The sequence below is a fragment of the Pelophylax lessonae genome, assembly GCF_965119305.1.
Source record: "Pelophylax lessonae genome assembly, chromosome: 1".
In the NCBI taxonomy this organism is placed as follows: domain Eukaryota; kingdom Metazoa; phylum Chordata; class Amphibia; order Anura; family Ranidae; genus Pelophylax; species Pelophylax lessonae.
In genome coordinates, this window is record NC_138768.1 from 324,271,805 (window position 1) to 324,297,667 (window position 25,863).

At 40.9% G+C, this 25,863-nt stretch overlaps 1 long non-coding RNA gene across 1 annotated transcript in view; it reads left to right on the plus strand.

Annotated features, from left to right (window-relative positions):
• The window catches only part of LOC309566282, a 41,995-nt gene extending 24,824 nt beyond the window's left edge, over window positions 1–17,171 (plus strand). Inside the window, exon 3 of the long non-coding RNA XR_014225861.1 lies at window positions 17,104–17,171. This is a non-coding gene — a long non-coding RNA (uncharacterized lncRNA). The remainder of the gene's footprint in view (window positions 1–17,103) is intronic.
• The last annotated feature ends 8,692 nt before the right edge of the window (window positions 17,172–25,863 follow it).

The following is a 25,863-nucleotide window of genomic DNA, read 5'->3' on the forward strand; positions in this document are numbered from 1 at the left end:
AAAAACCTCCTCATTTACATGTAACCGTCTGTGATTGGACACAGCCAATCACATGGGTAAAAAGCCACGTCATTGGCTCTTTACCAAGATCGGGGTCATGCCGTTCCTAGGAACACAGCGCAGTTGTGATGGGCACGCAAGAGCGTCCGTTCTGGGGCGCCGTCATATGATGTCGTCCCAGAACAAGAGCTGCACCACTCCGCTGTCATTTGATGGTGGGCAGGCCGCAAGTGGTTACTTTGCAATGTGCAATTCATACACACAAAAAATAGGATTAAGAATAAAAATAATCAGTAAAGACATTCTTTAGGCTGGCCATACATGTTCAATTGTCTTGTACAATTTTCCTTTAGATTTACATTAAACTATGTAGCGCAAGGGCCTACCTAATTGGATACATCTGAAAAGTTGTTTAGGTTTGACCTCATATTATATGGTTTTTGGTAAATCTAACAGAAAATTGTACAAGAAAATTGAACATGTATGGTCAGCCTTACTGGAATGATCAGACTCCAAGTTATAGGAGATTGATCTAGCATGAAGAGATCCGAAGGCAAACAGCAACACCTGGAGGCAATCTCAAATCAAGGATCCACATTTAGGCCCCAAATACACTTATGTGACTTGTCATGCCATTTGGGACAGCAAAATCGCATGACAAGTCGTTCTCCATTATTTCCAATGAGCTCCATTCATATCTGTGCGACTTAAAGTTTCGGCCAAATGCTAGGCCTTGTTGGGACAGTATTTCAACACGGTCATGTTTCAGGACCGTGCTATGTCTGGACCAGGTGGCCGCATTGCGGATCCGTTGTCCAGGTGCTCCAGCTTTTTTGGCCCAGGATGTCTCCAGGGCTTCTTATTGTGCTGAAACACCTAAAACTTCATAAGACATGTTTAATGGCTTATCCAATCAATCTAGGGACTGAAGGCTTTGTGGCCCGTAGCCCTATTGGCCCAGAGTAGAGGATCAGTGGATGATTAGATTTCCCAAATTCCCTGATCCTCAGTATTTACGTGAGGAGGCGGCTCCTCACGTCTAATCAGTGAAAATTAATTTCTTTTATATCCATAGGGTTACCACCTAAGGATGGAAAAAATTTATCTCTTGCTACCTGTTAAGAGAAGAGGTACCTTGGGCAGATCTAAGGGATCTGGCCTGCGAGTAATCCTATATGGGAATAAAAAACATACAGGATCTTTTCCTAAAAAGATCTTGTAATTTCCCTACACTTCTGGTTGAAGAGACAGTTAACATGAAGCTAGTTTTGAGAAGCAAAAAACTTAAAAAGGAACCCTCTTCTATAGGTTCAAAAAGGGCTGGACTGGCCGGTATACACTCCGAGTACAGCAAGCTATGACTTCCGTCACAACTGAATGTTAGTTGTGAACAAAGTTCTATACATTCTACCAAACTCCTTATACACCTGCCCGAAATGCAGGAAAAAAACAGGAGTTTGTTACAGGGATGCTTTTAACCATACCTTAGTGATCAGGTATCCTACCTGATGCCTGCCTCTATAAGCTAACTCCTTATAGATCTGTTCGCAATTAAGTGGAAAAGGAGTTAGACCCTTTCAGTACCGTAAGGTACCCGGGAAGGATACAAACCGAAATGTAAACCTATAGTTAAGGTATACGGGTCAGACAGGTTCTGATACCGTCTCTTAGACTACCATGCACCGATGCACACGGTTCATAAAGGGAAGGAGGATGATCATTTATTCTCCTCTTCTAGGGCCCTGTGACCTTACCAGGTTTTTAAGCAGAGGAAAACCTCTGATCTGATTGAACAAAAAGGACTGAGTTTTCTGGCATCTGATGCTTCTGTAGCCAGAGCTTCTGCCCTTCTATTCCCCTGGGTATATAAGGTCTGTTACCAAAGTGATATATGTATAAATAATGTCACCTGTATAGAAAACTAGTGACTGTGCGTTATTAACGCACCACCCCAGAAAAAAAAGATGTATTTCTGAGGTGCCGCTAGATGAACTAGACCCCGTAAGACACAACGTAAACCTTTTAGTTGTGTATTTTTTGGAAGTGTAATAAACACTGTTATAAAATAGGAAGACCCGAGCGTCTGCCTTATTGACTATACAGCTGCGCAGTCCAGCAGAAAGACACAAGAACATGTCTCGCCATGTATTTCCGTGACACGATCAGCAATAAGTCCATATAAGACAGAAGGGACGCCACTCCCCTGTTGTGTATTGCTGATACCTGACCAGGTACCTTCATATAACAAACATACCAAAAAGCATACAAACTTTCAAGTTTTCTTGTTTCTGATGAGTAACAAGGCATAGTTATATGGAAAAAACCACTAGACTTCCATGTCATGGTTTTTTTTTTTTTATAAATCGTCCAACGGGTACCAAGACGCTAGCCATGTCCCTGTTGTGCGTTATAATTGGCCACCCGGTATAGCCATATAGTGCCACAGTACTGCTAACAACAAAGTTGCATATATTTGATTAGCAACAGGGTACAGCTTGATCATCCATATTTGATGGTGTGCGTTTTGCATGGTAACCTGGTATAGGCATGTATTAAGCAGGCAACGCACGTTATAACAAATTTTACACTTCTGTATTATTTGATACTTAGAAACACCACTAGAAAACATAAGGTTGCGTATCTCTGAATAGTAAACCGGTACGGCTGTTGTAACCGATGTTACTAATGATCATTTTAAACTTGTTCGTTTTGGTTAGCACCAGTGTAGTTATAATAAAACTGAGTCTGGAGCCCCTTGTGCATTTCTGACTTAGCAGTCAGGTTACCGCCAAGTAACCACAGAAATTTTGCTACCAACAGTGTAGTCCATTTCTGAGCTGAAGAAAAGGGTGTGGTTAACCGCAGACACCCCCAATTTCCATATAACTGCATACATCACCTTTAGTAGCAGCTGTTACCTTACCAATCAGGTGTGACTCCGAGTTTCCCAGCATGTAAGATTTTTTTAACGAGCACAGGTCTGGAGATCAATTACCTCAGCCTCTTTCTAGGAAGGGCTGGACATAGTCTTTTGATTGAGGGCAATCAGAAACCTGAAAGACTGGACAAGCAAGTATTAAACACAGGTTAATATGTATATGTAGCTGTTGTACAGGGATTTTTGCACTTAACAAAACTCATCCACTAGAGTTGCAGACAGTAATGCATCTAGTTTGTCCCGGGATGAGTAGTAGCTTAAATACTAGGGGTTCCACCCCTTAAGCTCTGTTTCTACTGGTGCGACTTGTTATGTGACCTCCCTGGTCCTGTGCGACTTAGAGCTGCAGCGACTCTAACAAAACAGGTGCCTGCACTACCCTGACACGCCCTCTAGTCAGAGACTGCAATATCAGATCCAAAATTGCATTAACAGGCGTATCCAAGTCGCACTGCAAAGTCGCACTACAAATAGGGGGATTTTGGTGTTGTACTGGTGTAAAAGTAAGCTTACCCATTAATTCTATGGCTGTCATTCGGCCCTTGAAAATGTGTAGCTTTTCTCTGTCAATGCAAGGACCATTACAGGGTTTGGGACGTTGCTTGTTTCGCTGATTTAGGCTGGATACACACTATCCACCTTTCAGGTTAGATTTCCTTTAGATTTACCTTTTCTATGTAGTGCAAGTGCCTGCCCGATTGCATACATTTGACTCCTATTAAATGGTTTTGGCAAATCTAAAAGGAAAAAAATCTTCTGAAAATCTTATAGTGTGCATGGCCCATAAGAGTGCGGTTTTCTGGGTTATTTGTTCCCAGCTAAAGAGAAACAGGTAGTATCACCCTCCTTAAGGGAGGGAGTACAATAAACAAGCTGAAAAAAAATCACCTGGCTGCAATCAGGGATACATGTTAACTTTCCAGGTAAAAGGAGGTATGCACCACTTGCTTTACTCCTTCAGATTTACCCCGGCCCCAGGTTTTCTTAATTGAACTCCTGAGCACATGCAAGGAGGGGTCTTATATTGAACCTGAGGCCTTTTTATCAACTAGTTTAATATCCCATCTGGGGATCCTGCAGGAGAAGAGGAAACCACTACCAGATCACTATTCCTGCTCATCTTAAACTCTAGAAGGACTTTTACCTAGTCCCTTATAGAGCTTATCCTGTGCTGAGGTCTCTTTTGGCAAATCAGGTATCTCTTCTGAGGCATAAATGGCCTGAAGGAGACCCTGCATGTTCTCCAAACCAAATAGGTTTTTAGATGGTTCTGCCTCATCTGGAGCATCTGAGTCCCTGTCCCCTTTACCTTCTGAGCAGGTTTGGGACACTGAGTGGCTCTCCTCTGGTGATAACCTAGTTTCTTCCCTAATTTGTGCTGAATGAATACTTTGGGAAGATGGTAGGGGACCTGAAAGTCCTGTCCTAGGTAAAGAGCTTTCTTGTGAAGAGGTACCTTCCATTGAAGAAAGATCTTTTGGTTCTACAATACTTGGGGTTCCTACTGAAGAACGTACAGTTTTAATAGTAGTTAATATTTTCTCCTGTACTGTCTTAAGGAAGCCTTTCATTAACCCTGAAGCTTCTTTTCCTGCCACCTTGTAAATGCATTTAGGGCAGAAAAGCTTAGTGTAGGAACTGGATAACCTATCCCCGCAATTACCACGCTTCTTATAGGCAACAGAGCCTGATAAAGCTGGGGTAGTAGTAGAGGTTTCTTGTGAACCGCTCAGGGACTCTGGAAGACAGGATACAAAGCAATATAAGTATCACTCTTCCCAAACAAATAAACTTGAAAACCATAGAAAGGACATAGCATAGTCCGACTAAGGTCGGGGAAAATGGGACAATTTTCAGGCATTTTTAAGTCGGTTCCAGCAGACTTTAGAAGGAACAACTCATGAAGGGTAAGTTGTCCGCACTTACCCAGTTCCGCCACCGACACCTGGACCGGCCTCTCATCCTCCTTCCCAGAAGGATGAGACGTGGAGGGCTTCATTTCCCCAGCAGTTGTCCGAGCTGGGATAGCCTGGGAGTCTGCTCTACCGCTAGGAAGCGGTTCCGGCGTCTCCTCCACATTTTTCTTCCTCTTCATGCTTGCGCGCGCGTCCTGACATTGTGCCGGAAGTTCCGGTTTGAAGAGGAGGCTTGAAACGCCCGTCCAGCGGGAAGTTCAAAATCCTTCCGTGGAGGAGAGTGGCTGGTGCCAGAAAACAGGCCTAGAAGGACGGCCTGTGTACCTGGGGGCGACCTGTAAGGAGCCTACGGAGGCGGCAGGTAGAGCTCAGCTCTTCAGAAGGCCATTTGCTGAACCTGGCTCACAGGGGTACCGTTCGACTCTCAGAGTCTGCAGGTCAGTGAACATAACAAACGTTTTGTTGCAGGAAGAAACACAATCTAAACAGAGGGGCAGAAGGAAGGGTGGGGCCTTTTAACAGATTGTAATTGATTGTGTTTCCTGTGGGGAGGAGCCTATCATCTCTCACTGTTTGGGCAGTCCTGGAAGGCGAGGAGAGAAAATAACGTTATACTTACCTGCTTCGTGCAAGGGTTTTGCACAAAGCAGCCCCGATTCTCCTCTTCTGGGGTGCCCCCACAGAAAGCTGCTTTCCATGGGGGCACCTATGCGAGGTCACTCCCAAGTCCTGCTGCTGCGTCTTTGGACACGGACAGCAGACTTGGCCCCGCCCCCTGCTTCTGTGTCACTGAAATTGATTGACAGCAGTGGGAGCCAATGGCTCCCGCTTCTATCAATTTGTCCTAAGAGATGGGAGCCAACGGCTGGAGCCACTGAGATTTTGAGACTTTACAATCCCTTTAATGCTTTCCTTGCATTAGGGTTAAAAAAAAAAAAAATATATATATATTTTTTTTTTTTTTTTTTCTTTTTGGATAGAGTAACGGAGGGTTATAACCCCTGTCTTTTTTTTTTTTTTTTGCCATCTGTGTCCCATTGGGGAGATTTTCCCTCACTTCCTGTCCCATAGCCAAAACAGAAAGTGAGAAGAAATCCCTCAAAAGTGAGGTAATCCTAGTGTGTCCCCATTAGAAGATTTCTCCTCTATTGCTGTTCTGATGTCAACCAAAAACTTGGAATTTTCTTTTACTTTGGATGAGAACAGCAAACAGGACAATGAGAGACACTGAATCTCCCTAACGGGGATACAGGCATCATTTAAACCTACACTCCACTTTATCCAAAGCTAAAAAAATAAATAAAAAAATAAAAAGTTCTGCCTTTACTCATAGAGGGGCCTGGGCATACAGGGGGGGCCCAAACATTACGTGGGAATCGTGAGGTTGGGGGAAGGGGCAATTACAGAAGAAAGCCCTGTGCGGCTCTCTGCAGCAGCTAAAAGCCAGTTTATCTCCCTTCTGCCAGCTTTCAGCTGCTGAAGGGAGAGACACAGACACAGGGCATCCTTCCTGTAATTACTTCTCTGACACCGATCCCCCTCCCTGCTCTGCCTGCTTCTGATCCCCCCCCCCATGTGACCCCTTTTCACTGAAATTAAATATTTTAAAAAAATTGTAAAATTAAATAATTGTAAGCTTATTAAAAAAAAGTTTTTTTTTTTTGTTTTGTTTTTTTAATGTGAAAAACAAATAAAAAGGGCTAATTCACACAGGTTCACTGTTATGTTTGTGGCCGCTAACAATGATTTAATGCATTTTTTGTGAAAATATTGTCTTGATATATTTGGGGGGGGGGGGGGGGGGGGCTGCCAGGTAGGCTGTACGGGGCCCTGTGATTTCTAACAGCAGCCCTGGTGATACCACATATCTGTATATTTGTTATTTGTACCAGTAGAAGGGCCCAAAAAGATGCACATTTTGCTTATCTTATCCTACCTAAAACACAATAACACTGATACTGTCACTATTTTTAAGGCTACGTTCACATGTTAGCGTAGCGGACCGCGGCAGAATCACCGCGATTCTGCCCGCGATCCGGAAATCATTGCAAATCGCGGGACGCCTGTGCATTGTCATTGATTTGCAATGGCACCCCAAATGCTGTGCGATGTTGCCGCGATTTCTGGCTGCTGAATCTCGGTAACATCGCGCAAACAAAATCGCGGGTCGCATGACGCCCCAAAGAAGCTCTTGTACCTTTTTTGGGCGTCATGCGACCCGTGATTTTGTTTGCGCGATGTTACAGCGATTCGGCAGGCGGAAATCTCAGCAACATTGCACAGCGTTTGGGGTGCCATTGCAAATCAACGGCAACCCACAGACGTCCCGCGATTTGCAATGATTTCCAGATCGCGGGCAGAATCGCAGTGATTCTGCCGCGGTCCGCTACGCTAACATGTGAACGTAGCCTTAGTGACACTGACTCAAAATTAAAAATGTTTTTTCATCCTACCTAAAATGCACTGACCCTGACCTTTGATGCTGACTATGATCTTTGTCCCTAATCTTCACCCAAACTCTGACCAAGAACAGAACCTGATCTAGCAATTTTTTTTTTTCCCTTTCATTTTTATTATTTTTTTTTTTTATGTATTTATTTTTTCACACACACACTTCTTTGTTTACATTTTTCTCATCTAGCAAGGAGAAAAAGATACAATACATCTTTTTCTGGTGCTGTTTTCGGGGGAGTGGCTTGGAGAGGGCGTGATGTGAGGACGTCTGAGCGAAGCTCCCGATCGCCACGCTCCCGGACTGGCCCGACACGGCACTGTTAGCGCGGCATGCAAACAAGCAAACCGGCCAGGACCCGTCCGGTAACCCGCTCGACCAGCGACCGCTCGGCTGCGGAAAGGCGCCACCCGCAGAGGAGATCAGGAGACATCAAACAATACTTTTCCCATCAGCTGCCTGGAACGCCTGAAGCAAAGATGGCGGCGGCACGTGCGGGCACACAGACCACACAGATCAAACTGAATACACAAGATATACATCACGCAGAGAGAGGGGAAAAGCTGCCGGAGGAAACTACAAGCTCGGAGGCAACAGCAGTGAGGGAAGCTGGACCAGACCCCACTAAACAACAGGAGCTGGAGAGTCCGGATATCAAAGACCTATTGAAAGCACTTCCAACAAAAGCGGAAATAGAGGCTTTGATTATGCGGATTGAGGAGACACACCGGACAGACATGCAAGAGCTCCGTAAAGACATGACACAGTTATCAAACAGAGTGGTATCAAAGGAAACTGAGATCACTGTAGTTAAAGAACAAGTGGCTGGAGTAAAGAAAACTACAGAAGCACTGTTTGAAGCTACTATCAATATGCAACTACACATGGAAGACCTGGAAGACCGGAGCCGCAGGGGTAATTTGAAGCTGAGAGGTGTCCCTGAGGAGGAAGGGGAAAACCTACAGGAGAAGGTGAGAGATATTTTTCTAAGATTGTTAGCTCCTACCTCTCACCCTACGGCCCCCATGGAAATAGACAGGGTCCACAGAGTTGCGGGGTTCAGAAGCACTGACCCCAACAGACCCCGAGACATTGTGTGTAAAACACACTATTATAGACAGAAAGAGGAGATCCTCCGCAAAGCTTGGGATACAGGTACTGTTGAAAGTGCAGGGGCCAAAATAAAGATACTTCCGGACCTGTCTAAATCCACTTTATATCGTAGAGCTTTATTACGGCCAGTGCTGGAAAGAGCAAAACAGCTAGGATTCAAGTACAGATGGGGATACCCATTAGCAGTGACTTTCTTTAAGGAACGCAACTCGTTTGTTCTTCGTACCTCAGAAGACCTGCATAATTTATTTGAATTTCTTGGTACTGAACCTGTACAAGTACAAGACTGGCTTGCAATTCCCCCAAGAACAAGGGGGTACCCAAATTGGGGACCCCGTGAAAGGAGGCTGGACGGAAATAGGACAATACATGCTTGAGAAGCCTGGATAAACTGAGGATTTTTTTTTTTTTTTTTTTTTTTTTTGGAAGGGGGAGAGGGAAGCCATATTCCTATAATTTATATTATGTTTTCCTGGCATCTCCCTCTCTCCGCAATTTTATCCCCCACTTTTTTTTTCTCTCTTGTTTAGGGGTGAATAATATGTTGTACCATGTTGCTCAACTGTTGAAGATATATACACCTCACCCCCTTCTTTCTTTTTTCTGGTAAGGGCCAGAGGGTGGAGTTCCTAACCCCTTAGGACAGAATATGAACTCTTGCATGGATTCAATTGACCATATAAGCTGAAGGAGGGTTTTTTCCTTGTATTTTTTTCTTTTATTTTTATTTTTTTGTTTTTTGTTTTGTTTTGGTTTGGTTTTGCTATTTGGTGTTTTTTCATAAATATCACCTGAAACACGTACACGATTGTAGAGGTGGGGAGATATGGCTCTCTTCTGAGTAAAGAGGGTGAGAGTTTTTGGTGGGGGTTTTTTCTGTTTTTTTTTTTGGGATTCCCCCCCCCTTTTTTTTTTTTTTTTTTTTTTTTTTTTTTTTGTTTTTGTTATTCTTTGATGTGGGTATGGTTTTTTTTTTTTTTTTTTTTTTTTTTTTTTTTTTTTTTTTTTTTTTACACAAAATGAATAGATAATTGAATACACTAAGTAAATAGAGGAATTAGAAGGAATAAGAGATAAGAAAGGGAGAAGTGGTTTTCACAAAACAAACACAATATAAATATTCAATCTATATTTTATTTTACTGCACAGCACCTCCTGTTTTTTTTTTTTTTTTTTTTTTTTTTTTTTGATTAAGCACTTAATAGTTTAATAGGACCGAACTAAGAGGGTCCCTAAGAGGGTGATAAAACAGGGAGACGGGGGGGTTCACTCACCTGTTTTTTTTTTTTTTTTTTTTTTTTTTTTTTTTTCTGTTTTTTTTTTGGAGGATGGAGGAGGATTTAACTAATAGTTCAATGACTGGAATACTAAGGGAGGGGAGGGAACCAGTGAATGATGAAGGAGGTATGAAATTGGGCCCTGGAGGGGGGCTGGGTGGGGGGGTGGGGGGGGGATGGGAGGGGGGAGGGTTTTCCCCTCTGCCGGCCCTTTTCCCCCCCTCCCCCCCCACCCCCCTCCTTCTTTTCTGGTTTTGAGAGGGAGGGGGGGGATTATTTTTATTATATATTTTTTTTTTTTTTTTTTTTTCCTCTCATCCTTCCAGCCTCAGCTTAAAGAGCGAGATAGAGATGTATGGAGAGGAGGGAGGGTTCAGGGGAGAAAGTGATTGTATATAAATAAATGCCATTAGACTATGGAAATGATTTGTGTCGGGACCCGGGAGCGGGAGGGGAGAGTTCCTCTTATTGTTTTTTCTGTTTTTTGTTTCCTTCGTTCTCTAGCCTAATCCAACCATAACCCCATTTAGGAAACTGCTCAAAGAACCAATAATAATTGGAGGAGCAACTCAGCGCAAAGCTACTTAGTGACCTCTTATAACTAAGAGATCAAGTGGGTACTTTTCCCTTTCCTCCCTCATCCTTTGGGGGGTTTTAAGTTTTGATATTAAAATTTTTTTTTTTTTTTTTTTTTTTTACCTCTTCTTTTATCTTTACTTTTTTTCTTTAATACAATGGAAAATATACAAATCTTATCTATTAATGCAAAGGGCCTTAATGTGCCTGAAAAAAGGAAAATCTTATTAGATGACTTGAAAAGATCAAAGGTGGATATAGCAATGGTTCAGGAGACACATTTCAGAGAGGATAAATGCCCAAGGCTAGGCAATAATTTTTTCCCTATAGTCTACCACGCAACTAATTTGGAGGCAAAGTCAAGGGGTGTATCCATCCTGATATCAAGGAGTCTGCCTTGGAAATGTAAGCAAATCTTGAATGACCCAAATGGCCGTTATTTATTTATAAAAGGGACTATACGGGAGACCGTAGTTACATTAGTCAACATGTATGTCCCAAACACAAAACAGGATGGATTCCTGGGTAAAGGGATGGATATACTCAATGAGTTTAGAGAAGGACAAGTAATAATAGGGGGAGACTTGAATATCCCTCTGATTCCATCAGAGGATACATCACGGGGAGTATCCTCAATCCCTGTTAGGGTACAAAAAAAGTTTGCCAAAATATTACAGGAAGGGCAATTAATAGACGCATGGCGTCTTAGACATCCAGGAGAAAGAGACTACTCATTTTATTCCTCCCTACATCAACAATACTCCCGCATAGATTATTTTCTAATTCCACACAGTCAACTACACGCTATAAAAGATATAAAGATAGGTTCGGTGACTTGGTCCGATCATGCCCCAATTATAATAACTTATGAGTTACCAAACAAAAGAGAAAGGAGAGAAACAACTTGGAGATTGAACGAAAGTCTTTTACAGGACCGAGAGACTATGGCAGAGGTAGAATCAGAAATAGAATTCTTTTTTCTGACTAATACCACGGAAGACTCAGATCCAGGTATAATATGGGAAACTCACAAAGCAGTCATACGCGGGATATTAATTAAACATGGGTCCAGGATCAAAAAACAACGAAATAAACAATTAAACCATTTACTCCAATCCTTACATAAAGCAGAAGCAAAACACAAGCACGCACCGACAACAGAGGGAAAGGCAGAACTTTTAAAAATAAGAAGGGATATTAATGAACTCCTATCTTTCAGAGCCAAAGCTGCAATTCAGAAAACTAAAAAAAATATCTATGAATCAGGGGACAAATGTGGAAGGCTTTTGGCAAGATCGCTTAGAGACCAAAACCTGACATCTTATATACCACATATAGTAAATGATGCAGGACAGAGATTCACCTATCCTAAACAGATAACTCAAGAATTCAAAAAGTATTATGAAACCCTATATAACTTGAAAACCCCGATAGTTCCATATACACAGTTGGAGGAATACGTACAAACTTCACAAATGCCCCAATTGTCAGAAGAAGAGAGTAAGATTCTTGAATCTCCAATTACAGCAGCGGAGATAATGGAAACTATTAAAAATATCAAAGTAGGGAAGGCACCTGGTCCTGACGGATTTACTATACACTATTATAAAAAGCTAATCCCATACCTGAAAGAATTCATGAGAGATATGTTTAACTCATGGGGTGCAGGGAATAGTATCCCCAAAGAAACCATACATGCTCATATAACGGTAATTCCCAAAGAAGGGAAAGACCCTTCTTCCTGTAAAAGCTATAGACCAATCTCATTGTTGAATACTGATTTCAAAATTTTTACAAAGATTATAGCAGTAAGATTGCAGAAACACCTGACAAAATTGATCCATCTAGATCAGGTTGGATTTGTCCCAACCCGAGAGGCAAGGGACAACACGACCAAGTTACTGAACCTAATACATATAATACATCAGAATAAGATACCAACGGTCCTGTTAAATACTGACGCAGAGAAAGCGTTCGACAGGGTTAGGTGGGAGTATATGTTTGCTGTCCTACGCTATATAGGAATAGGAGAGAAAATGTTAAAATGGATAAAACAGAGTTACTCAATTCCATCGGCTAGAGTAAAGGTAAATGGAGTTCTCTCCTCAGAATTCTTAATTGCAAATGGTACAAGACAGGGGTGCCCCCTGTCTCCACTCCTGTTCGTATTGTCATTGGAACCCTTTCTCTGCAAAATTCGCATGAATCCTGATATCTCGGGTATTAAAGTGGGGAAGGACCAATATAAAATATCAGCGTACGCGGATGATGTCTTATTCTCGATTACAAATCCAACTATATCACTTCCCAATTTGTTATATGAATTGGAGAGATACGGCATCCAATCGAATATGAAGATAAACTTTATTAAGTCCGAAACAATGGGAATAGAACTGTCAGAGGCACTTCAACAACAATTATATGTAAATTTTAAGTTGAAATGGACAAAGAAGGCCCTAAAATATCTTGGCACACGGATTACACCAAAAATAGCACAACTATTTAGCTTAAATTTCAACCCTTTACTAAAATCAATAAACCTATTATTGCAAAAATGGAAAGGGGGAATGTATTCATGGATCGGCAGGTGCAATATAGTCAAAATGAGTGTACTACCAAAATTTCTATATATGTTCCAGGCACTTCCCATCCATATCCCATCTCGATTCCTGTCACAGATCGAAATCATGATAATGAATTTCATATGGAAATCAAAACGTCCGAGAATAGGGAAAAAATATCTATTTAAATCAAAATCAGAGGGGGGTCTGGCAGTCCCGAACATGAGGAAATACTACCAAGCTATTCAACTGGGAAGAGTGATTGACTGGTGCCGTCATGGGAAATATAAGACATGGCCAAACTTAGAGCAGGCACAATGTGAGATCTTATTGAAAAGAGCTCCATGGTGCTATAAAATTATACCAGCATCCATGAAGAATCATCCTATTATAGGAAACACAATTAAAATATGCGCGAAAATATTCAAACAGGAAAAACTCATACGGGAGAATTCCATCCTGTATCCAGTCTTGGGTAACCCCCACTTTGAGATAGGATATCAGGATAAGAAATTTAAGATATTGGCAGAGAGAGGAATATTCCAGATATCAGATTTCATCTCAGAGACAGGATGGGTAACCATGGAGGAACTAACAAGTGTCTCAGGCCATTTTGGCCTAGATTTATGGAGAGCATTTCAATTACGCCACTTTCTAGGGACGTTGCAGATGCCGTCTCAGGGGGACAAAACTGTATTACCTTTTGAAAAAATATGTAGCCAGAATGGGATTTTGGAACATACTATATCAAAATTGTACTCCCTGATAATGACATTAGCAGAACGGCGAAAACTTCCGTTCCTGAGGGAATGGGAAAGGGAAATGGGTACCATATTTTCAATAGAACAAGAAAATCAAATAATTAAGTCAGTATTTTCAACTTCAATGTGTGTGAGAATCCAAGAACTGAATTATAAGATCTTTACCAGATGGTATTATACCCCAGTTAAATTGAATAAAATTTCTGTAGCAAATACTGACCGCTGCTGGAGATGTGGAGCGGGGAGAGGGACAATGCTTCATATATTCTGGACATGTCCTGAACTAGAGGTGTTTTGGGAACAGATCTGGAGGACAATACAGAAGATTATGAAATGCAATTTTCTTAAAGAACCATCCCTCTTTCTGCTCCACGCCCCCAGTAAACCGGTGCAAAACTATAAAAAATCTATTATGCCCCATCTAGTAAACGCAGCAAAGATATGCATACCCCTTAGATGGAGAGAGACTAAGCCACCTAATATAAACATGTGGATGAGGAAAGTGGAGGAGATAAGCAGCCTGGAGAAATTGGTTCTATCAGCCCGCCAACAAACGGATAAATATGAGAAGAAATGGAAACAGTGGATAGATTATACTAATTCAGAGGAAGGCCAATCTGTAATCATAGAGCAAGAACCAGCCCATTAGCATACAGAAAATAGATAAATTAGAATAACAGAGTATTAACTATCCCTTCTTTTTGGGTTTTTTTTTTTTTTTTTTTTTTTTTTTTTTTTTTTTTTTTTTTTTTTTTTGTAGTTTGTCTGTTGTTAGGACCTCGGAGGAGAGGGGGGAAGGGAAAAGAGGGAAAAGATAAGGAAAAAGGGGAGATTTGGGTTCAGTTATAGAATATTATGAAAGATAATTGTCCCGAATGAGGGACATTGATGTTTTGTACACTATAATTTTGGAAGTTAACATGTATTAAATGTTTATGTAACTGAATTTAAAGAAATAAAGATATAATTTGAAAAAAAAAAAAAATACATCTTTTTCTCCATTCAAGAGGAGAAAAAGACACAGGGGCAGGCTAAACTGACTGATCACTGTGATAGCCAATCATAGGCTGTCACAATTATTAGTTGATCTTAGCCTCCTGGTTCCCAGTTGTTAGTATAGGACCAGGGGTTCTTAGTGAGAGCCCGCCCATTCTCTGCGTTGGGAACACGCAGTGCAGCGCGCTCCCAGCACAAACACGAGTACGCATATATGCGGTTTCACGGAAGAAGACCCACTTCAGTGAGGCTGCATATAAGTATACACTTGGTGGGAAGGGGTTAAAGTACATCTCTAAACCCAAGAATGATAATGGAGCATTTTGCATTTTACCACCCTTACATATGTTGATTGCAATACTTTTTATTTTTTCAAGGTAATAACACTAAAATATACACGGATCCTTTCAGAAATACAGTGTGCTTGTAACTTGCTGTGCATTGATCTGAAATCTCAAACAATGTTATCAGCTTTCCCAGTTCTCTTCTGTGAACAACAGAGCACTTGTCCCCTATGTTATGTAACTGAGGAGAGGGAGAAGTGTTTGTAGTCTTAATCAGGAACGCAGCCTAGGACAAATTTTCTTTTTTTTTTCTTTTTGTGACGAAAGAGGAATTTGATAAAATACTTTTAATCATATTTCATTTTGTAAAGGGCTAAGCAAACTGTTGATGCTATATAAATCCTGTATTATAATAATAATAATAATAATAATAATAATATTAGAGGATTTAACCACATGCCGACCGCCGCACGACTATTTACGTCGGCGGTCAGCCCCTCACAGGCAAAGCGACGTAGGGCTACGTCGCTAGCCTGTGAGGGACTAGGGAGCGAGTGCGCGCCGCTGGAGGTGCGCTCCCGCGTGGTCACGCACCCCCCCCCCCCCGCACGTGTGCCCGGCAGACCCGATGTCCGTCGGTCACTCGCGATCGTCTGTTAGAGCGGGAGAAAGGCAGGCGGCTAATGTAAACAAGCCGCCTGTCATTTTCCCCTGTGTAGGAATGGTGATCATACGGTTCTACTATGTAGGACCGTTGATCACTGTTCCTACATCTCAAGCCACAGCCAATCACAGTTAGAATCACGCCCCTAGGGACACACATAAAACAACCCCTCCCTCTCAAAAAAAGTTAACCCCTTCACTGCCAGTGTAATTTTACAGTAACAGTGCATATGTATAGCACTGATTACTGTATAAATTTCACTGGTAACCCCAAAAGTGTCAAAAATGTCAGTCAAGGGTCCAATCTGTCCGCCGCAATGTCGCAGTCCCGCAAAAAATAACAATAAAAAAAATATAAAAAAAAAACGCAGATCGCCGCCATTACCAACAAAAATGACAAAAATCTTTCCCTTTGTTAGTAAACGCAATAACTTTTGAGCAAACCAATCAAAATACGCTTTTTGCAATTTTTTTTACCAAACATATGGTAAAAAAAAAAAAATTGGCCCAAAATGTTAAAACATTTTGATTTTTACTTTTTTTTGGGGGGAATTTCATGTAAAAAAAATGTGAAAAATATTGTTATTTTTGCAAAATCGTCGCTCTTTTTTTGTTTATAGTGCAAAAAGTAAAAATCGCACAGGTGATCAAATACCACCAAAAGAAAGCTCTGTTTGTGGGAAAAAAAGGACGTCAAATTCGTTTAGGTACAGTTTCGCACGACCGCGCAATTGTCCGTTAAAGTCACGCAGTGCCGAATCGCAAAATAGGCCCTGGTCAGGAAGGGGTTAAATTCTTCCGGGACTTAAGTGGTTAATTTATATCAGTGCATGTATATTGACTGCATATTTCAACAGACAGACTGTACTGTAGTGTGACTTATAGTCATCCCTGACTTGAATATACATACAGTATTAGCAGTCAGTGGTGTAGATATCTACTGGTATATGCAAATAACGCTCCGTCATTTTCAAATATTACAACTCTGGCCAGAATAAAGGTACAGCAGCCCCAGGTCTAGAAAATCAATTCTAAAATGTACAGAGTTGTTCCCAGAATGAGGCTTTTTATTGGACATGTATTAATACTGACATGCCTAACAGGTAGGAAGTTACTGAACATTTACCCAGATTACTACAAGTAGATTTTTTTTCTAAGCTATGTGTGGACGATATATTGATGATGTGTTATTTTCAGGTGTCTGTTTGGCTCAACAACTCTTGCAGTCAGATCCTGCTGTAGTGAAGCCTGGGAGCTCCTATACACTGACATGTAAAGGTTCTGGATTCTCTGTCAGCAGCTACTGGATGGATTGGGTCAGACAGGCCCCCGGAAAAGGATTACAGTGGTTGTGTCGCATACACAGTACAACATATTATGCAGATGCGATTAAAGGAAGATTCACAATATCCAGGGATGACAGTAATAACATGATATCTCTACAGATGAACAATATGGTCACAGATGATAGTTCTATGTATTTCTGTACTAGATCTGCACACTGACATAGAGTATGGATTTACTAATTCAAAAACCACCCAGCCCTTCTCTCTTTTGTGCCACTAGGTGGCAGCACAGTTTGCAAAAAGAGCCATACTATTGGACTTGGGAAAATAGATAACATAAGCTAAAAAACTATTTTAGGAACCTATCTGAATGAAGTATGAGGATACTTTGTTGACTTCTCCTTCTGAAAACACTAGATGAATGGCTGTCATACTGATCCCTTGTTTTCAGTCATTTTTATTGTCATCTTACTGACTCCACTCTAAATATATCAGGTGTATCCTTGTCCTTGATCAGACCCTCAGAAAGCTAGTGACAGACAAAAAATTTGTATTTTTCTGGAAAAAGAGGTCATCAATTATTCCCTTGTATGGATGGCATGTTTCTATTACATAAAAGAGACCAAGTACTAAGCAAAACAATGGCAATTAAAGCAGTAAGGATAGGCGGCTTGCATTAGGTAAGCTGAGCCATACTCATTTATGCAGTATATTGCATACAGTATATTGTTAGGTGCTAACTTTCAGTTCATTTATTTGTACTGTCTAATATTAATAGTTGTCATTCTGCCATTGAATTGATTGTCAGAGCCTACACAGCCAGTCCAGTGGTATAGGGATTTGAAATCCACACTCTTCTCCCTTTTCTCTGTTCCAGGATGGACCAGAGCAATTCACTGTGCAGGCGTTGACCAATAAGAATCGCTCTGATCTGTTGCGGAAGCACTGTGCAGGGAAGAGGGAGAAGAGTGAGAATTTAAAATCCCCCAGACTGCTGGACAGGTTACGTGGGCTCAGAAAGCTCAACATAGCCAGAGGTGTGGGATATGGGGAGGGTGCATGGTGTTAGTTCACCATTGCATTTTTTCTGTAAAGGTGAACTTATGCTTTATAATATAAGAAAGGCAAACTTTTGTGGGTGGGTGTGTATGTATATATAAATAAAATATACACTCACTGGCCACTTTATTAGGTACACTTGTTCATTTGCTTGGTAACACAATTTGCTAATCAGCCAATCACATAGCAGCAGCTCAATGCAAACCCAAGGCAATGCTGCCATTGTAAGGAATTCACATGGCATAATTTTTCCACTGATGATGTAAGTATTTAAAGCATGCATTTTTAGGAATTAGGGTAGTGTTTAATAAACAATTAGATTAGAGAAAGGGTTGGTTAGAGTTACTGTTAGGATGAATGCTAAGAGTTAAGTTTTGGGCCACATTCACACAAATTCATTGCATAAACATGTCTTATAATGGTGTGAGTTAAAACTGTGTGTGTTATAGCAGTGCAGATCTTTGCAGTGCAATTAAAGTCATTGTAAAGTCTCTTTTTTTTTATGTTTTTTTTTTTTTTTTTATAACAAACATGTTATACTTACCTGCTCTGTACAGTTGGTTTTGCACAGAGCAGCCTGGATCCTCCTCTTCTGGAGTCCCTCTTCGGCTCCCCTGGCCCCTCCCTTCTGTCGAGTGCCCCCACAGCAAGCAGCTTGCTATGGGGGCACCCGAGCTGAGCTGAAGCTCCATGTGTCCATTCAGTCACAGAGCTGTAGTTCGGCCCCACCCCCTCTCTCTCCTGATTTGCTAACTGACTTTGAATTATAACCACGGAAGCCAGTGGCACCACGGCGGTGTCTCAGCCAATCAGGAGGGGGAGTCCCGGACGGCCGAGGGACTCGTGGACATCAATGGACAGGGAGGGGGGCTCAGCTAAGTATTAGTGGGTGCTGGGGAGGCTGCTACACACAGAAGACTTTTTATCTTAATGCATAGAATGCATTAAAATAAAATAAAAAAACCTTCTGCCTATACAACTCCTTTAACTTTGAATAACACCCTAACACACTAAGGCAATGCATCCCCAATGCACTTACGTGGCAACTCACCATAAAGCATAGTAATGCACTACTGTATATTATGGAAGATTGATTTGATAAAATAGTGCAGATGTGATTTTAGGTATATTGTGGTGCATTGGGAGTCCATAAAAAAAATTGGCTTCCTTAATGCAATAAACATTAAATTTTACATAATGTTAGTTAACTCACCACATCAGATCACACAGTTGTGAAGGGGGCTTTAGGATTAGGTGAAGAGTTATAATCTGCTGTTTGGGTGGGAGTTAAGGGTTAAAAAGATAGTAAACCTGCAGCCTTCAAAAAAAAAAACCTGCAAAGCAATGGCAAAATGTGCTAAAATGTATCGCATACTAGCACATTATTAAAAACTTTGCTTAGAACGAATCCCTCCAGCAGCGTGCTTTTGCCCCTGACAGGCTTCCATCTTCACCCACTCTTCCTCCCCGGTTCACGGGCTTCGGCAACGTGAATGGCCAAGCCGTAATGATGCCACGCATGGGAGCCACGGCCCAGCGCTCTGAAGGAACGGCACAGGTATGCCCTTCCTTCAGAGCGCATGCACCAGAGAACTCACTGGCTGCCAAAAGGGCTAATATCTTCTAAATATTTTCTAAACAGAGGGCCAGTTTACGGTTTCTCAGACTTTAGGGGGGCCAGACTATGGCCATCGGGAGTAGAAAAGGTCCCGACATTAGTGGGAATAAATAATGCCTCATCTTTTGGGTCAGTGGGATGAATTCCCCTATCGATGGTGTCATTTGGAGGAATTGTGCCCCATCGGTGATGCCAGTGGGAGGAATTGTGCCCCATCATTGGTCTAATTCTGCCCAATTTTTGGTGTCATTGGAGGCATTGTGCTTCTTCTTTGGTGTCGGTGGGAGGAGCTGTGCCCCATTATTGATGTCAATATATATATATATATATATATATAGTGGGGGAACAGCTCAAGTGGGGATCACCTTTCCTGGGGAAAATGGTCGTACAGACGGAAGGTTTTCTTAAAGTCTGACTTGTAGCCAGTTTTATTTAAAAGGTTGCATAAAAAACAAACAAAACAGAAAATAAATCCTTACCATCCGGGTACTAACTAAACATTTCTGGATCCTAACTCATAGGTGAAGGGCTTCTCCCAGTCACTCACAAAACAAAGAGAATGCAAACCTTTTCTTTCTCTCACACAGCAAACTTCACACCAGTAGCTCTCTCAGGTTTGGCTTCCTGAGTCCCAAGCCAAGACCAACATCACGCTCCAGCCTTCCCCTTTTATCTCACCTGGATAATCAATTAAACAATTAACAACCCAGCTGAGAGATACACAACCCGAGCTGGATTGTTCAGACCCAAAGTCCTAGGGAAAACCTGGTCTGGGTTCTGCTAGTCCTGTATATACGACAGAAAGTGAGGGGAAATATATCGCCCCTCGATGACTTCCCCTTTCCTTATGTCACTATATATATATATATTATATATATATATATATATATATATATATTTGTTTTTAATTTATTTTACATATAACAAGTAAACATTGCGCTTCTTTAAATAACAGATCTCAACCAAATGCTATTGGAAGTGTTTACACATGCTGTCCTCTAATATAATGGAAAAGAGCTAATATTGATGTATAGTCAATGACCATGTCAACGTTTTAGGCTACTTCCTCTGTTTAAGAGATAGTCATGTCAAACACTGGGACCAATCTATGTCAATGAGGGTCAACAACAGCTTGACCTTTTGACATATGTGGCATATATGATATAACAGCGCCCTCTAGAGCTTGAGTTAGGAAATGTTTTGCTCATAAAACTGATACAGAAAAGGATACCTCCATGTGGTAATGGCTATTCAAGCTTTCCAAATAAAAGCTCGGCAGCATAAGCTGAAAGGAGGGCTCCATAATAACAAGGAATATCTGTGCCAGAAGGGACTTCACAGGACCAAATAAGGAAACTTCATCTGTGGGTGCCTCTAGCACCCAATTTCCTGAAATGGTTTGTAGAATGGAGTCTGGTTGCCTACGGAGATTGTGAAGCCACTATAAACCAAGCTAAGTGACTTTTAAAGTATCCCTACTGTACCCAATCCTTGTTCATGCTCATTTGCTAGGAAGGTTAGGTAGCATGAACATGTGTTATATGTACAATATACTGTATCTGTAATACTCTGTTTGTCTTGTATTGTTTTCCTACAGTTGTAAGTAGCTTGCATGTACAGCATTCTTGTTTAGTAAAAGCACATAATACATCACAGAGGTTTATGCTTCCTTGCTTTTACTGCAAAATTACCAAGACAAAGAAAAACACCCAAAGGAAACACATGCAAGCACAGAGAGAACATGCACACTCCATGCAGGTAGTGTTACGGCTGGGAACTTAAAACCCTAGTGCTCCTAGAAGTGCTAACCACTAAGCTAGTGTGCTGCCCATATGACCGCAACTAACATACACTGCTTGTGTATAACAAATGGGAGGGAGAAGGAAAAGGAGAGTTTAGTAACTTACAAGGAGGCAGAGAAAAAAAAAAAACAGTAAGAGCCAGTTTAATGAAAAATAGAGGACAGGGCCATTAAAGCAGTACTTCACTCACTCAAACAACACTGACTATTATTAATACTTATGCTGCTAGAATTAGTAAATAGATAGGAAAGTATATTATATTTACATTTTATAAACTTTTTTTTTTAACTTTTCTGCAGTTACGTCCTGGTTTCCAGGCCTAGGCAAATGACGTCAAATAACCCAGGAGTCTTCACAAGGGGGTTTATCAGCTAAGCACACTCCCCTTCCTGCATGCCTGAGCTAAGGGCAGATGGAGTCCAGGAAGTAAATGCGACTTGAATCTTCTGCCCTTACTCATGATGGCCACAGCCAGAAATCCTAGGGGTTGTTTTTCAAAGTGATTTCTTAGCAAAATAAAGCACTGAGACAGATGTATTGGTTAGTTTGCATTAACTACATAATGACCGCCCGCCGCAGTTTTACTGCGGCAGGCAGCCGCTCCTGGGCAAAGCGACATTATACTACGTCGCTCGCTCAGGAGACTCTAGGGGGTGAGCGCGCCGCCGGCGGTGCGCTCCTGCCCCCGCTCATTAGCTGGGGAGCCAGCGCGTGTGACCGGTGGCTCCGATGGCTGCCGGCCACTCGCGATCTCCCGCAGCAGAGAGAGAAGTACAGATGGCTGATATAAACCCAGCCGTCTGTCATTCTCCCTGAAGTATTCACAGAGACATGTGATCCTGTTATATAGGATCGCATGTCTCTGTGATTACTTCACAAGCCACACCCCCTGACAGTTAGAATCATGCCCCTAGGGACACACTAAACCCCTTGATCACCAGTAATGTTAAACCCTTCTCTGCCAGTGTCATTATTACAGTAACAGTGCATATTTATAGCACTGATTACTGTAGTAATGTCACTCAACCCCCAAAAGTGTCAAAAATGTCAGTCAGGGGTCCGATCTGTCTGCAGCAATGTCGCAGTCCCGCAAAAAAAAAAAAAAAAACACAGATTACCGCAATTACTAGTTAAAAAAACAACAATAAAAATGACATAAATCTTTCCTGTAGTTAGTAAACGCAATAACTTTTGTGCAAACCAATCAAAATACGCTTTTACCAAAAACATGTAGCAGAAAACAAATTAGCCTAAAATGTTAAAAAATTTTGATTTTTAATTTTTTTTTGAGAATTTCATTTAAAAAAATTTGAAAAATATTGTTATTTTTTCAAAATTGTTGCTCTTTTTTTGTTTATAGCGCAAAAAATAAAAATCGCACAGGTGATCAAATACCCCCAAAAGAAATCTCTATTTGTGGGGAAAAAAAGGACGTCAATTTAGTTTGGGTACAGCATCGCACGACCGCGCAATTGTCTGTTAAAATCACACAGTGCCGAATCGCAAAATAGGGCCTGGTCTTTGAGCTGCCAAATCCTCCGGGGCTAAAGAGATTAAATATAAAAAATGAATTAAATTGTGTTTTTGGTTTGTGATACCCAGATGCAGTGTAGTTCTGCTTTAAGTAGTGAATGTGTATGTATTGTTTTTGGAGAATAAGGATATTGCTTAGTATCACTTTGTTTTAACATGTGTTTGTATAATATGTTTAGCATTTTTATTCTTATCATTTTTATTATTGCACTGCTTACCAGCCTTCTGACTTCATACCTATCAGCATTTGTGTATGTCAGTGCATTGCATTTAAAGTATAAACTAAAGGCAACCATTTTTTCTTTTTTTAGTTCTGGGCAGAGTGGAGATGGACTAGAACACCTGTCAGTTTGTATTGCTGTCTGGGCCCTATTAGGGAGATTCACCCTATTTATTTGTCCTATTTAGGCCTCTTTCACACTTGTGCGACTTGTCCTGTGGCTTCGGACTGCAAAGTCGCATGACAAGTCGTACTCAATGATTTCCAATGAGTACCATTCATATCTGTGCTCATATCTGTGCGACTTCAAGTTGCAATGACTTCAAAGTAGTCCCAGCACAACTTTGGGGTGATTTTAATTTGTTTTGAGGTCCATAGACATAGGCATTGCTTCAAGTCCAGTCAAAATTGCGGTAAAATCACAGAACTTTTAGGTCATATAAGTGTGAAAGGGGCCCTACTGTTATCCTCATAAGTCAAAGTAAAGGAAAATCTTTTTTTTTTGAGTTGACACCAGAACAGTAATAGAGGGAAAATCCCCCAATGGGAACACTAGTTCTGGTGACCCTGTTGACACTTTGGAATTCCCTCGCTTTGGGAAGGATTGTCACTCTCTCCCTCACTTTCTGTTTTGGCTATGGGACAGGAAGTGAAAGAAATTCTCCCTAATGGGTCACAGATGGCAACAAAAAAACGTTTTTCGTAGTACATATATTTATATGAAGTGAAGGGGTGGGATGGTATATGTGGTAAAATACAAATGAAGTAAAATGCAAATGAGGCAACCATTATTTCATATTTGTAGCCATCACATCACATAATACAATTTATTTCTTCTGCATACATGCAGGTGACTACAAGAACAATGAAGATAATATTAGGTTTATTAATATGTCTTCTGGACTTATCAGGTAAAACTTTACAGAAAACCATTTTTTTAAGTGTTTGGATTACTTGACCACATTTTCTGTAAAATAACTTGTATATTTTCTCATTGTTCAGGTGTCCAGTCTGCAGAACAACTTACCCAGTCAGACCCAGCGGTGATAAAGCCGGGGAACTCTCACACCCTGACCTGTACAGGTTCTGGATTTGATTTCAGTAACTCTCACATGAACTGGGTCAGACAGTTTTCTAGTGGAGAGTTACAGTGGGTCTCACGTATAACCGGTCCTTCAGGGTCGACTATAAAGTATCATGATTCTGTTAAAGGAAGATTTACAATCTCCAGAGATAACAGTAACAGTCTGACAACTCTAAAAATGGACAACATGAAAACTGAAGACACAGCTGTGTATTACTGTGCAAGAGACACACTAATAAATATGTATAGCCCTACTGAACAAAAACTGTTCACTCCTTCCTCATTGTACCTGTAGGTGGCAGCATATACTCTATATAGCTCTGCTCAAAAAAAGGGCTAAACGACATCAGTGACCTATGAATACAGCACAATTTAGGCAACTACAGTCAATTTGTAGCATTTTGATGATTTCCAAAAAAAGATTAGATAGCCCAGTAACATAAATTATATTAACCTATGAAGATTAATTTTAACCACTTGCCTACAGTGCACTTTCACCCCTTTCCTGCCCAGACTGATTTTCAGCTTTCAGCGCTCTCACACTTTGAATGACAATTACTCAGTCATGCAACACTGTACCCATAAAAAATTGGTGTCCTTTTTTTCACACAAATAAAGCTTTCTTTTGATGGTATTTAATCACTACTGAGTTTTTTTATTTTTTGTGCTATAAATAAAAAAAGACTGAAAATATTGTTAAAAAACACATTTTTCTTTGTTTCTGTCATATTTGTTTCTGTCATAAAATTTAGCAAATGAGTAATTTTTCTTCACAAATTTTGGCCAAAATTTATACTGCTACTTATCTTTGGTAAAAATAACCCAAATAAGTATATATTATTTGGTCTTTGTGAAAGTTATAGAGTCCACAAGTTATGGTGCTAATCATTGAACATTTATCACACTTGACCACACCTGATGTACTGAAGGCCTATCTCATTTCTTGAGACACTAAAAAGTCAGGAAAGTACAAATACCCCCCCAAACGACCCCTTTTTGGAAAGTAGACATTCCAATGTATTTAATAAGGGGCATGGTGAATTTTTTGAAGTTGTAATTTTTTCCCACAACGCTTTGCAAAATGAAGATTTTTTTTTTTTTTTTTTACAAATTGACGTATTAACAGGTTATTTCTCTCACACAGCATATGTATACTTGCAACTACACGCCAAAACACATTCTACTACTCCTCCTGAGTATGGCGATACCACATATGTGAGACTTTTTCACAGCCTGGCCAAATACAGAGGCCTAACATCCAAGTAGCACCGTCCGGCATTCTAGGAGCACAAATTACACATATAATTTCCTGACAACCTATCGCACTTTTGAAGGCCCTGGAGCACCAGGACAATGGAAACTCCCATAAAATGACCCCATTTTGGAAAGCAAACAGCCCAACGTATAATTTTTGAGGCATAATGAGTCTTTTGAACGTGTCATTTTTTTCCACAAGTTTTTGGAAACTGTGGAAAGAAAATGAAAACACATTTTTTTACACAAAGCTGTCCATTTATGCAATATTTCTAACACATAGCATGTACATAGCAAAAATTGCACCCCAAAATACATTCTGCTATTCCTCCTGAGTATGGCGATACCACATGTGTAACACTTTTACACAGCCTAGCCACATACAGAGGCCTAACATCCAAGTAGCCCTTTTCACAAAGTTGTCCATTTATCCACTTTAAGACTGGGCCTATTTTTGACACTTGGTGTTT